Below are 13,288 nucleotides of genomic sequence, written 5' to 3' on the forward strand. Positions count from 1 at the left end.
AAACAGTGCTAAAATATCCTCTGTGTGAAAATCCCTTTGATATCCTTGCACTGCTTGTACGCAGCTGGGAAAAGTATCTTCTTTACCCTCAAAGGACATTTAAGGCATTTGAGGAGAAATACTGTTTCGGACAGAAATTTACAATAAATAAATATTTGATAAATATATCTAGATAAAAAAATTTGTTGAGTTTAAAAAAATAGCCCACACGCACATTTTTAACAACCAATTAGATTATATTTATTAGAAATCACTTCCTTAATAATTAAAAACCACAAATCGTCCCTGAACTTGTTATGAATCTGTCACCGAGTGCATAATTGGAAATCTGAATAGTTTATGCTCCAAATAATTTATAATTGATTGCAATTAGAACTTAATCAATTTATGCCGCCAATTTGCTCGACGACTAGCCAACGCAAATATTCCCGCCCACACGGACACCGACACGGACACGGACACGGATGCGGATACGGATGCGGACAATCCACTGACATTTCACACTTGTCAGAGTGAAAGTTTGCGTCTCGAACTAGATGTGCGGATCATCCGCTCCCCAGCCACTTTCGCTCAAGGTGAACCCAATTGAATTTCCAACATTTGCACATCAATTATTTCAGAAGCAGCCAGTGTCGAATGTTGAGATTTTTTTTCATTTTTTTTTGCTGTTTGTTTGGCGCCCAACGCAAAACCGGAAAAATGAAAATAAATCGTAAAAACAACACTAGCTGTGGTTGTCCGTTGGCTTCTACATACCCAGATTCAATGTCAAAAATTTGACAAACTCAACGGAATGAAAACTGGAAAACAACATTTTGCTCGAGACTTTCGCTGACGAATTTGTGGCAGGTTCATAAATCCAACAAACTAACTAACATGAAAAAGAACAACACGAATGCATTAAAAAATCAGCAGACAACTCAAAAAAAAACAAGTCTGGAAAAAAATAAAAAAAGTGAAATTTTTTTGGCGCCAAAAAAAACAAGAGTGCTGGAGTGCTAAGAAAAGCGAGAAAAAATGCCCAACAAATCGAGAACTCGACACAAAAGTCGTCTTCAAAATTTATTCAGTCAGCGTCGAAGTTCATTTGAGTGTCATAAATCAGTTGACCTTCCCACCACCCACCGCCCTCTTACACCCAAAAATAAAGGACGATTCGAAGAAGCAACCCACCCAGAACCAAAAAAAAACGAAAAAAAAAGGAAAAGTCAGAGAAAGCGGCAATGGTGGGAGGGAAAATGGGTCGTGGTGGTGGCATAGGGGCATATAAATGACAACTTTGACTATTGGCTGCCATTGCACGTACAACAAACTGCAGCTTGGGCACGATTCAACGTCGTTGCCATGGCCCTCGCATATTTTTGTGCAACAGCAGCTACAGAAGCAGCAGCATCGACGGCAGCAGCACCACCACTGTCGGCACAAGAAAATATTTTCGAAATCGTTGCAAGTGGAGCCAAATGTCATGAGAAATCTTTCCCGACATACACACACACACACACACACACAGAAAATGGAGGGGAATTCCCCAAAGTATAGTTCTTCCCATTTCCCACCCATCGACTTGATAAAATATATCTTCGTTATAAATCAATTTGAATTGCGCGAGCAGCTTAAGCGACAAACGATTTGGAGCCAGTCAGCCAAAAAAAAAATAAAAAACCAAAAACCAAAACCAGAACAATCCAACAAAACCAGACACCCAACAAAAGAAACAAAAGGGTATTTGACAAAGCAGAAAATTGTATTTATTTGGGCAATTGCTCCCAGTTTCAGCAAAAAAGTCAAATCCTAGAAATGCTTGAATTTTCAGATAATCTAATATTGTTTCCCTGCCAGCTTAAATGATAAAAACATTTAAATGTTGTTTCATTAAAAGCTTAAAAAGTTTCTTTTTATAAAAAACTTAATATCATTAACCTATGAATGATTAATATAAAGAAATACGTTATTGGTTTTCATTTAAATGGGGAAATGTTGATTAAAATCATATTAATAAAATATATATTAATCAAATTAAAAGCATCTGTGTTGAAATTTAAATTAAATTAAACTGCAAAGAAAAAAATAAAGCTAAGGATTTTAAGGTAATAAATTATTTAATATATAGGCCTTTATAATTTTCTAAATCTAACAAAAATCACTTTAAATAAATGTTAATTTAAATTAAATCATTCACTAAAATTCATTCAATGTTTCCCGTTTCTAACTAATATTTAAGCGGCAGAGCCCTAAATTGAAAATGGAAATATAAACATGAAATCCAGCATAATCCCTGCCTAGCCCAAGGCACTTGCTTATGTTAAACAATCCACCAAAAACTTGACATCAAATTTGTATGAGGATAAGGATGTGCCGGCCTCGTCGTCCTCCTGCAACCCTATACAAGTGGATAAATATATATATATGGTATATATTTTGTTTTTGTGTCCCAACTCTGTCAGTTGCTGCTGCAAATGAAGCGCTAAATCTGCAAGTGTCAAGCACAGGAGCTGCTACACAACAGCAACAGTACCATCAAAATTTTCTTTTTTATCTTTTTTTGTAACCATTTCATTTTTGTTTTTCATTTTTTTTTTATACTTACTGCCGTAGTGTGTGCTTAATTTTTGTTGTTGTTTTGTTTGGACAGCATTGTGCCGCATTTTGGTGCGGACGGGCCTAACCTATTTGCATTTGTTGCTGCTGCTGCGGAGATGTTTCCATTTAACCCACTGAGCTCGTTTTGTGTGCCGCCAAAAGCAACAAAACCACAAAAACCGGAAGTGAAACAATGTACCAGAAGTAGAGGTGTGTATGTGTGTGTGAGTGAGGATGTAAGGGTGGTGTGGCACACTCTCACACACTCACACTTTTGAATGCTAAAAGGTAACAAAAAAAAAAACATTTTACACCTGCCGGCAACAGGGCAACCTAAAAATTGTTTTGGGCTAATGTTGTCCTAATGCCGGGCTTTCCCCTTACCTCCACAAAATCCCCATCCACTCCCCCTCCTAGACTGTTGAGCAAACAAACGGAATATTTGTTTGCGGAAATCATCAGCATCATCATCACTTCCGCCTTGACTTCCTTTAGCCTCAAGGAGCTGCTCACGTGCTTGTGCCATTTTTTATATAATTTCACTTTGATTTTCTCTCTCTTTCTAGCTGTCTCTCGCCGCCGCTGTCTCTTTCTGCCACAAAGTCCTTTGTATCCTGAAGTATCATGTTCCCAGGCAGGAGTTGTTTAAGTTGAAAGTGGAATCGAAGGCAGAGCAGCTTTCTCAAGAGATTCTTTACTCTTCCATTGTTTATTTCGGATGGTCAAGGATCAGGTACCAATCTAAATTATTTATTTAAACATTCGCCTTTTTTTCTTTCAGTGCACTGGTCAAAGTTTGTTCTTACCTTTAACGCTTGCTTTGACTTTGGGGTCTCAAAGTGAAATTGTGGCTAAAAGTTGAAAATTGCTAAAGGTCTACGTGGGTTATGTGACTGGAGTGTGTTTTAGACTTTAGGGAATCTTTCAATAAAAAGAAAACCCCGCCAAAGACCCAATCCTTGGACAAATATCCACTCTTCATTATAAATGACATTTTTCCACTCGAGTGGGTGGCAGCGGTGGCGTATACGCAATATGATGAGTGAGTTGTTTCCTGTGCTGACACTTGTCACTGCCTAATAAGCAGCTGTAACTCTTCCAGAATTAAGGATTGAAACACAGAAGAATTCAGGGGGCAATGGGGACCGAAAATGGGAATCAAACTAACGAGTGGCAAACGCAAATTGCCAATTATGAGAGGAAAGTAGTCGCTTATTTTGCTTATTTATGGCACGATACGAATATTTGATATATTTACGACAATATCATGCTCGGCACACAAACAACCTGGCCACAAAGGGGCACCAAACCAACAAGTAGGAAAGCGGGTTGTAAGAGGGAGAATATGAGGTTGCAGGTAAGAAGGTTGTGGCAACCTCCTCAAATTGTTATACGTGCCGGGGCTGAATTTAATGCGGCCAGGCATGTCAACAATTTATGCTAGATCGAAACGAAAAGCCACATGCAGAAATACTCTGAAAAAGATTCGAAAAATATATTAATATTTTATATGTTTTTACTTTTCAATTTGTAATGTTAAAAAAGAATAACAATTTTTAATATTTTAACAATTTAAAGTGTCTATAATTGCATTTATTAAAATATTTATTTTTCGTGCAGAAGCAAAACCAATGTCTGTGGCATAAGGATTCCTGGATATGCATCACAAATAATTCGCATAGCTGGCCAAAAAGTTGCCCTCTCAAGCAATTGGCATAGACGCAACTTAATATTGGGGGAAATTTATATATATATATTCCACCATATAGAGAGGCGAAAGAGGAAAAAAAAGGGAAATCCCAGGGGGAGGAAGTAAGGGAGTACAGGCAGTTTATAAGCATTTAAGCGGCTTAACTCGCCGTCTCTGACTTATCGCATTGTCATCAATTTGGTTAAGTAGATTTCCCATACCATACCATACTCGGTGCCTGCCACCCACTGGGGCACGCATTCGTTGATTGAAAATTTTGCACACTCCATTGGCCCGGCGGAAGGACACGTAATTATTTCATTGATCGAAAATTCGTTGCTAGAGCTTCGAAACGAAATCTAAGAAGGCATGAGCACTATAAAAAACGTGCGACCCACTTCCCCTCCATAAGCATAATCAATCACGTTTTATCTGGATAATTGTTTGGCACATCTTCCTGCTTCCTCCATCCTTAGACTCCGCCAACTGAAAGTCCTTCCCCCTGGTCCAGCGACTGGCATAAATTGAGTTGCCTTTCGTAGCTAACTGAGTCAATATCTTATTATTATTTGCGCTCAATTTCATTTGATTTGCGTGAGACTTCCTGGCCGCCAAGTAAAAGCTATGCAGGATATCAGGAATGTCAACAAAATCCTATTTACCATTTAATTTAAGGTATCAGCTTGGCTTTATAGGTATCCGTCAATCTATCACATAAAATAGTTACTAAAGGAAAACTTCAACTACTATTTTATTATACAATTTTTTATATTATTTTCTTGGCCCACAAAGTCTCTAGAGTACTCATTATCAACAAATCAGAGAGTTAAAGAAAAATATTAGAAGTCAATTGTATTTCATACATAGAACTGCTTCGTTACAAAAAATGAGAACCAACTATTCATACAAAATTAATGTTTAAAACCCCAAGAGATTTGACTAATGTTGTTCATCGATATTTCTTTTTGTTTTTTTTTTTACACTGTGGGACAGTTAAAGATCTTTAAAATCTTGTATATATATTCGTAAATTTTTTAATATTTATTGGAAAATACTTCAACGAAAACTCTTTAAATAATACTTGTTTATTATAAATTTCAATTTGCACTTTTTAGGAATAATACATATATATTTTACACTTGCTATAAAATATTTTATTGATAACATTTTGAAATCATACATTATATAATAGCTTCCAGCCTATTATTTTAAATGGATTATTATTCCCTCATGCTCTGGTGATAAGTAACAAATTCATGAGCCCAAGTTTTTTGATCGCATTTTTTGGAACTCAAGTTCAGTTTCCAAATTCAATTGAAAGAAAACGGTTGCATCGATACGAAAAAAAATTTTAATTTTAAATTTTAAAGGATCTCGCTCATTATGGCTTTTGTCAGGACATTTCTTATAAGCCTGACAATGATAGTTTTCTGTTGTGGCGAAGAATCATCCTGTCGAATGTGGTCCGATCATGGGAATGTTGTTCTAGCAGGGAATTACGCATTTTGCCAATGTAATATTTCCGGCATACAAAACAGTGATATTCAATTTATGAATGAAGAATGGCCATATGATTATTCAAAGGAAATTGTTGACAATATTACTGTCAAGACCAAATTACCAGAGATGTACACCTTTGTTTTTAATAATTTTTATTGCAGCGCAAAAAAAGCACAGCATTCTCCCAAAAGTTTACAAATAATCCCAAAACTGTATCCTGAAAACTTCGAGTGCCTATTATACTCAAATGAATATATTGTGAATTGCTCCTTTCATGTACCTTTCTCACCGAAAGTGAAAGAAATATTGTTCTTGAGCGCAAACGGATTACCCAAAGTTAAGTGTAATTCAATAGAAGAACAGGAGTATTACAAGATATTGATGTGCAAAATCCACATAAACAAGAACCTTACTACCTTAAACATCTTCAAGTTAGAAATGGAATTAATGGGCCTCACTCAGTATAAAGAGTTTATCCTACACAGGAATGAAATTTTAATTCCAAATCCGAATATCATAAAAGTCCATTGGAAAACAATTTGTAATTGCACTGTAATTTTATCACAATATAAAAATCTTATTTGCAGGATGCATTACAATCGTAGAAATCGCTATTTTGAAAATGTCACTCTTTATTCTTTAAAAGATCACGAGGCGCTAATGTGCGTTTTAGAAGAGGATCTTGGCTATAGAACCATTTTTGTTAAAATTTGTTGCCGTTTTGGAAATATATCCCGCTGGACTGAGATGTATAAAGACAATTGCTTAACTCCGGCAATTTTACCTTTAAGGTCTCCACAGATTTTATCGAACGGGTTTTTCTATGAGCCGAATCATAAACATCTCTACATTTTCTTTTTTCACCTGTACGAGGAGGAATGGAACGGACCTAGCTTCGGATACATCGCAAAAACGGATCATGGGTAATAACTATATAACCTCTTATTTATATTAATTTCATACTAAATACCTGTACTTCCAGAGACAGTGCCTTAATAATTGGAAATAACTCAGCGCTATTTCGCAACTGGGATGCCTCACTCTCCGCCACCATTTACGTTTGGAGTAAGAACTCAGAGGGTTGTTCTGTTAATAGAAGTGAATTACAAGTGCCCATTCTGACAAATGACAATCAACGACCCAAGAATCTTCAGTACAATGAAAAGGAACATATCCTTAGCTGGGATCCACCAAACGACGAGAAAAACATTATAGGATATACGATTTACTGGTGTACCGCATCCTTAAACAAATTTCAAATCTGCGACGAAAAACCCGAAATAACGAAGGACGTCCCTAAAATGCATGAATATAGATTTATATTTAGAAACCCACAAACGTTCTCTAACATGGCAGTAGTAGCCTGCTATAAAGACAAAATCGGAGGAGGGATGCAGTGGACAGGTTATATGTGGCGTATAAAATGGAATAGTGACACCACGGAAGCTGGAATTAGTTACTATATAGCTCCCATTGGCGTTTCAATTATAATTGCATTGTTTATATACTTTTACCGAAAGTGCCGAAAATGTAATGACATTGAAGTGATCCTACCTGAGGGTTTGGAGCAAAATACCGATATAATTCCCACTCCTTCCTCTCATGATCCAGTCGTCATTCGTGGAAACGTCTCACCGGAGGCAATAATGGAAATCAACCGGTTGATGCCACCCAAGGAAACTCGAATAAAAAACGAATTAAAAGAAGATGGCACAACCGTCAACATGAATTCTTTAATATCCCCTGGACCAGAAAATATTTCGACGGATACCCATATACCAACAGGATCTTACAGCAAATGCCCCGAAATATCTTTAGATAAAAATAACCTAGCGACAAATACTGTATCCTACAGCTCCTGTCCCGATAATTGCCCCCAAAGTGGAAACTCGATGGCATCAGGATCATACAGCACACTCCCTGTAAAGTCCTTGAAAAACGACAGCGCGACAGCTTCTGGATGTCTAACTCCATGTCCTGAAGGGTCGTTTGAAAACGACACGTCGATATCCATTCCACTTAAACATTCAGCAAGTGATTCACAGCATAAAAAAGATTCCTAAAATACATTCCCATTGTTAAAGCTCTTATAATTATTAAAAGTTTTTTATAACGAATTCATAAATAAATACATATCCAGATAGTTCATTCGTTGAGAATATTTTTTAAAGGCTGAAGGCTGAATAACTTTGAACTTCGATAATACTAATTACACCCATCGGTATACGCCACATTTTAAAACATTAAACGTCTATTCCCATATGTCTAAACGATAAGAACCTTTTTCAAAAGCAATTTATGGTTTAAGTACGAAATTCTTGGTTTTTCTCTGAGTGTAAATTCTATTTCCTAATTTCTTATCGCGTTTTCTTGAAATCCCGGGAGTCCTAGCAACTTCAATTTCGTTTTTCGAAGCCCAAGTAGCAGCCAGGTATACTGACAAAATCGGTGGACAGGTAATAAGTGGAATAAAAAAAAAAGTTGACCTTATTGGTCCTTATTGGTTTGATCATTTACCTTTTCCAAAATGATCTTGATTAAATAAGTTAAATTTTTAAAAGTTCAAGTAAAATGTTAAAGTATATAACACAATGGCAGATAAATATCCACGAGATTAAATATGCAACAAAGGCACGGTCAAAACAATTAGATTGTGTTCCAGTCGAGGGCATTTTGAGTGAAAAGAGTCCCCCGAGGCCTTGGCCGGGATTATTGCACGTGCATGTTCAATATGATGTTAAATGTACTAGGTAAATATTTACAATTAGCTGACAAATGAGAAGGGGATATACATTTTTGGGTCCTTAATTATTGACGAGGCCTGTGTATTGTTGACACACTATAGCCTTTGTAATGCCGCAAACATAAATCACACTTTCCTTTCAAATTATAGATGGAAATATAGATTCTTGATGGAGGAGCATAAAGTATTAGCCGATACTCGAAAAACAAACAAACAAACCGATTGCTGCATTGTGGGTCACAGAAGGTCAATAAATTTTTGATTGTCGGCCCAAGGACAATCAAGCCCGTCGATAAAAAAAAACCCTTGCAGATGGGTTTATTTTCTCTTTCTCGGCTCACGGGTCGACAATTCAACTCGAAGTGGCTTAGAAAGTTCAGTTGTCAAAAGAGTTTGGCCCGAGGTGACTTTAAGCAAATAAATCTGAAATAATTTAAGGCTTTGGGTAAATAAATTCAACTCCTTTGTTTGCCTGTCATTCCTTTGGCAGTCATCTGGGACTGGTTTTCAACTCGACTCGACTGCTCACTTGACTGCTCGGGGTTTCTTGAAATTTATTGCCAAAGAATTCCAGTGTTTTCATATTTTCCCCCCGAGCAGTTCTCCTCTGGCTTTATGCAATCAAAACTGTATGAAAATTGATTTGTTATTATTGTTTTACTTTTCCAATGTCGTATTCTGTGCATTCAAAGCTGCTTAGCAAATTGAATGCACTTGATGGCAAAACCCATTATAAACTCTCGAAAATAACAAGAGATTTCATTCATATTTAACTCACAAAATATTAAATAAACATGGGGAGTTCTATTAGGACAACAAAAGATATTCCTTAAGGATATTTATTTACAAAATAAATAAATAATTCCTGGCAGCTCGATTAAATTTTATTATTACATAAAAATAAAAAAAATTAAATAAATTCTTGAATAACCAAATTCAATAGGAATAGGAATCAAGGAAAATGTGTTATATTCAATTGAAATTTACTGTTGAGAAATATCAGTTAAATTTTCCTTTTGTGTGTAAATGGCAATATACATATATTTTCATTCTAATTTTTCCAAAAAAAAAAGAAAAATAAACCAAAAGCTTTTAGTCCAAGTTTCATTTTTGTAGCATACTTTTTAGGGCACTTTCAGTTTTCATCAAATTGGGCATTTAAGCCTAAGAAGTTTAGTAACTGTCACCTATTATTTGACTCATTTGGATCATTCTGCAGATACGTTCTCATTACTGTCACAGTTATGACAATTACATTGACAATTATTATAGTTAAAGCGATTACTTTGTCGGAAAATCAAACTGTCAGTTGTCTGCCATCCTGGAGGCATCCTCGGGGCACAATTCCAAGTGTATTCCAAATTAAAACTTCCGTTTCAATGGAGAACTCCAAAAACAGGACAAAAGAGGAACCAATTAAATGGAGTGAAGTGAAAGTACATTTGGGCAGGTCAGGGATGAGGGGCAGTATAAGGGGATAGGGACCTAATTGAATAGTTGTTGCAACAATGGTGGCAACTTGAAAGCAATGGTACCAACTTGGTTCCATAAATCGCATACCCAAATAGCCACATGGGAGTGTTTGAATCGTTCGAACAAAGCCACAAAATCAATGGCAAACATCAACAGGAAGCTACGAGCTAATTACATTCCCTGTATGGGTTTGTAGTAGTGTGTGTGTTTATTGGGGGGACAGAAAACAATTTGTTGAGTAAATTATCTGGTAAATTAAGCAATTTCAATTCAAGTAACGAAACCACAGTGAGAGCAAACACCAAAAAGAAATACAAATCCAAAGAAGCTTTCGAGTCCTGAAACCTGAAACCTTCAAATCCTCGACAATTTGCCTTCTATTTTTTTTCTCCCCCATTCCTCCCCCATTGTATATATGTATGTGTTTATGTTATATGTGTTTGCTTATGTGGGCGTGAGGTGCGGGAATGCTGCACAAATCGGTTGCTAAGTAGCTCATAATGGTCATTCTTGCCTCGAAATATTCCCACTGGGATGCCATCATCCTTAAATTCCTCCCGCCACAACTAAAAAGTGTATGTCCGATTTACTTTGAAGTCTGTAATATGACTGGGAATGTATATTACTTAAATAGAAGATCTCTTCAGACGTTTATTTGACGTTTAAGCTCATGCAAAATAATAAAAATTATAATAATAAAGTTTTTACTTCTCTTGTTGGAGTATTAAGTTATTTTTCTTCAATTCCGAACTACAAAAAAGGTTAAAGGTTGCCGAGGTACAACTGTTGCACGTATACCGGTATACATACGTATAGATAGGTGGGCGGTGGAAACTTTTGATAAATGCAGATTTTATTGTAATTCGATATCAATTTGTGGGTGTTTGTATTTATTTGCAATAGCATCCTGGGGCATTCCTGGCACTCGCTGGCCGTTCTTTCAATATTGATATTGATACACGATTTTATGACAAACATTTAAACACTACCCCAAAACGAGCGAATTAAAGTGAAATCAAAAACCAGCAATAAAAATTGAAGGAAAAGAAAATATTGGCAAACAGTTTAAGCTTAAAGGGAATGGGAAATGGGAAAAAGGACCTGCTTTCCAGCTGAATGCTAGCTCGCATTAATCAGGCAACTACGGCAGGCAAATTACATCAGTTTTGTTTGGAAATGTTGCCATTTAATTTAATGAGACATCATTATGCCAAAACTTTAATCTCATCATCAGAGAGGCGCCTGTAATGGAAAAAGCAAAACCAGCAGTAGCTGTAGCAGAAAAAAAAGCTGTAATTATTGAGACACGGTTTTTTGGTTGCAGACAGCTGGTGCACATGAAAAAAGTTATACTTTCTTTTTTTATAAATAATTTTTTTTTTATTTATTTATTTTCCATTTATAAGACTCTGAAAATTTAAAAAAAAAATTAATAACTAATTTTTTAATATTTTCTTGAGTGATAAAGTCAATGGGCGGTGGGCGTATCATGTGCTGTTAATGATGTTTGGCAACTTCAACTCCAGGCCACACACGCACACACTCAAAGAAACACAAACACACACACACACACAAATGTATACACAGGCAGACACCTTTAGCATCCAATTAGCGGCAAAACGAGTTTCCGGATCTCTCTGTCACGTGCTCTCCATCCATCTTTCATCCTTGCCACGCCCCCCCAAAATCCCCTCCCCCCCTTTATTTCCACTCACTCCTTTCTAACAAGCACTTGAATCGTCTTTTTTTCACACGAAAAACGCAACTCACATATGTTTCATGTTTTATTTTGTGTGGGTGTGTGTGTGTAGTAGTAGTTTTCACTCCCGCACTCACAAACACACACACTCCACACCCTTGAGCTTTTGTGCAGCAGCAAACAAACAAAAAACAAACAGGTAGCATGCAAAAAAAAATGAAAAATGGCAACACTTTAACTTTTGAACGGCAGACCGCCCCGAATGCCCCCCCCCCACTTTGCCTACCTGTTACCCTTTTTCAAATGCGTATTTTTTAGTCGAGATTATTTTTGTTTGCTTTTTACACACAAAGAAAAGCTATATAGAAAAGAAAATAGTATATTTTTAAATTAAGAAAAAAATAACTCAATATTTATTAGAAAAGTACGTAATACTTAATTAAGTAAGTTAATTAAGTAGTTAGTAATTAAGTAATATAATTAAAGTTAATAATGATTGCAATATTCTCTAAAACGAACATAATCAACTTTATTGTACACACGTCGTATGCGTAATTTTTGATCATAGATAACATTTTCCCATTACTCATACGCAGTGTGGACTTTTAAGAAAACTTTAATACAATAAAATAACTTCCTGTATCGTTAGATTTATTTAAAATTCCAAAATCCCGTTTGCTTAGTTTTCTTTTAGTGTTTCACTTTTCAAATATGTGTAACTTTTGCATAATACTCGTGGTAGAGAACATAAAAAAAGGGAAACAAAACCCAAACTGGTTGCATACTGCTGCATATTGTGAAGCGGAGGAGTCAACAAGCGTAAGGTGCCTTGGTTTCACCAGATTCCAATTAAGTTTTAAATTTTTACCAGACCAGCTTATGAATGATGACGTCCATTTTGATGGCCGCTCACTTGGCAAATGTCCAAAAAAAAGTATCTTTCCGCTTTCCATTTCTTTTCCTTTATGGCAAATGTGCTAATCATTTTCATTTGCAACGAACTAGCCGTGGAGAACAAATGGAAAACACAAGAAACAAGAGACTACAGGCGCCTCGTCCTTAAAATGTACCCCGTTACCATCCTCACCTTTCAAGGACTTTATCCGCATGCATTCCCAAGTAGTTGAACATGGGAGTGCCATTATGGGAAGTAATAAACAAGAAATGGAATAACTAAATTGGCGCTGATAGAATTGTAGATGCTCTTTGTCCTGTGATTAGCATTCTTAGCTTTCAGGATAAACTTTAGTAAGCATATTCCACATCGAGAGAGGTGTACATTAATATTTATTATCTGTATTACTGTATTTACATACTTAGCAAATTTATTTAGGAAATACAAAATATATACATTCAAATAGAAATGTTTTGTAAAGAAACTATTTTAAAAAAGAAAGCTTTGTGATATTTAATATAAATAAAATCAACAAATTATTATTAATAATTATGTTATGTTATATAGCCATTGTGTAGATAAGCATTAAAAAAATATAAGGAACAATGATTTAAAAAGTATAAACTAATTTAAGCAAAACAATCCATGTTGACAACTCTAAAAAGAAGCCCGCCAAAATTCTTACGCACAGCTGTTCTCAAAGCTTTT

This window comes from Drosophila ananassae, chromosome 3R (genome assembly GCF_017639315.1).
Source record: "Drosophila ananassae strain 14024-0371.13 chromosome 3R, ASM1763931v2, whole genome shotgun sequence".
NCBI lineage: Eukaryota > Metazoa > Arthropoda > Insecta > Diptera > Drosophilidae > Drosophila > Drosophila ananassae.